Consider the following 2500-nt stretch of genomic DNA (forward strand, 5'->3'; position numbering starts at 1 on the left):
TATACGTGTGCATATATTTGTCTTATTCAGGCATGTCCAGTAAAGATGTCATCGATGTATGAAATACAACAACGATGGGATGACCTAAACAAATTGTTTCCCAGTGCTGAAGACGTTAAGGTTATAATCTTTTAGTGTAACTATGAACCGTAACAACTTTATTAAAGTAGACTTTTCTGCGAGCATCTGAATGTCGGTAATAAGCTAAAGGTTCTAATACCATTGCCAGGATATTTGTTACGAACGTACCACCTATCAATTCAATAAATCTTTAATAAGGAACATATTTTATATATTTACTTTCATTTAAGTCATGTATCTACTCTCCATCTGGATACAAACTTATAACTAATTACCATAGCAAATTCATTTGAGTAGTCTTTTGATCCAAAGCGAAGTCAGAAACTTAAAACAACAAATAAACATACAGACATTCATGTAATCTTATGACTGTACACCACTTCCTATATGCTGAGTTTATTCAATTCTCTGAATACGCGGTCAGCAAAATTGGTTCAGTGTATTTACCCCCCCCCACCGTTTAGGGAAACAGACAATGACCTGCTAAAAATAATGCGTTAATATATTGAAGGACTATACTGTATGTGTTCTATTTCCCGGACGGAGCAAAGGTTTGTAAACAGAATCTTTTGTATTTACATTATAATACACAACCTATAACCAAGTAACTATAATGGCAGCATAAGCTGTACTACATGCATACATATACCAAGGCTTTTTCCCCTCACAAGGGAGGTAGCCAAAAAGGAAAAGGCATAAAATCATTTCCACCTATTCCATCCTTGAATACACTCCACACACCTCCACCCTCCCTCTCAAATTAGCACCTCCTGGATGACGGGTCATCCCTGCACCTTGTCCACTGCCCTGAGTCAGAAGCAGTGTCGCAAGACACAGCACATCCACAGCAAGGCCGCTTCATTAAATCGGCGACCCCCCTCTCCGTCCCCCCATGCATAAAGGAGAAGACGGGAAGAAATCCCTTCGGGCTGCGTAAAAATTTGCTCACACATACTACCTAACCCCCCATCCACCCGCCCATTCCACCTCGTGCATCACAACATTATCCATATACAACCATTCTCCATTCACCCCTGTCTTCTGTCCTCTCCCGTCCTTCCTCAACAGACATTTCCCTCTTCCCCAAAGCCCCCTTCACCCCATCCATCCACCTCATCCTTGGACGTCCCTTCATTTTCACTCCCTTCACATCTGCCTTCCATACCATTACTAGTCTTTCTTCACTCATTCTTTCCATGTGTCCAAACAATCCTAATACTCTTTCATCAACCTTATCTCCCAACCCCCTTTCCACCCCTGTTCTCCTCCTCACCTCCTCATTTCTCACTCTATCTAGCCTAGTAACCCCCATCATACTTCTCAGACACCTCCTCTCAAACACATTCAAACTCCTTCTCTCTTCCTCTCTTATGTTCCATGTTTCTGCCGCATACATTGCTGTACTATAAAAAGAAAAAAATAACACACACACACACGCACGCACACACACACATTAACTTATTTACATACATATATACATACATTCATACATGCATACACACGTGTATATATATATATATATATATAAGTACTATTGTGATATAAATAGCTAGTAGTAGTAACGTAATTCAAATAATCAACTCGGACTATCCCGAAGAATAAATAGCAAGTCTCTCTGGGCGTGTGTCCTACTCGCTATAATTAATCTTGCTACTCAAAACGTTGAGAGACTCGAAACCAGAAACGAAGTATTGTATCATATGTTGATCCGGCTAAACATTACAGCCCAGAAGCCAGTTTTCTACAATCCTCGACATCACTCGAGTCCGTGGCAGTAACGAAGCTTTTATTCGATTCGCTTTGGTAGATATTATGTTCCAAACCGCCGGAACCAGCGAAGAAAAAAGCAAGTAGTCAAACCAGTCCGAATATATATATATATATATATATATATATATACATATATATATATATATATATATACATATATATATATATATATACATATATATATATATATATATATATATATATATATATACATATATACATATATATATACATATACAGGAAAAATATTCATCAATTCAACATTATGAAAATTACGCTGGATCCATCTCATTGAGTATTGTGTAAATTATGCATAATTCCTTCATTTTCGTGTAATATTGTTCCCATACCACAGAGGATATTATTCATATTTTATGATTAAACCAGTTTTTTTCAACGTTGTGACTACCAACAATAGATCTCTCTACATTGTTTTAAATAATATTAGTCAGGTGGCAAATATTTTTACAGAAGATTGGCTGGAACTTTAAAGCTGCCATCATTTCAACGGAGTTATTATACTTTAATGAACATATTTAGTAGATGAATTAAACTCTGTTAGCCTCTTAAACTTTGCTAGAATACCTAAGTCTCGTAACACAGAAATTTCCATCATAATACATATAGTATATAGAGGTAATTTACTAAC

The 2500-nt window shown here is 36.8% G+C and overlaps 1 protein-coding gene across 1 annotated transcript in view; it reads right to left on the bottom strand.

Annotated features, from left to right (window-relative positions):
* The window catches only part of LOC143020178 (uncharacterized), a 160187-nt gene that overhangs the window by 57217 nt on the left and 100470 nt on the right, over positions 1–2500 (bottom strand). The window lies entirely within an intron of this gene.

This window comes from Oratosquilla oratoria, chromosome 39 (genome assembly GCF_046742065.1).
Source record: "Oratosquilla oratoria isolate Oo_2021 chromosome 39, ASM4674206v1, whole genome shotgun sequence".
Classification (NCBI taxonomy): domain Eukaryota; kingdom Metazoa; phylum Arthropoda; class Malacostraca; order Stomatopoda; family Squillidae; genus Oratosquilla; species Oratosquilla oratoria.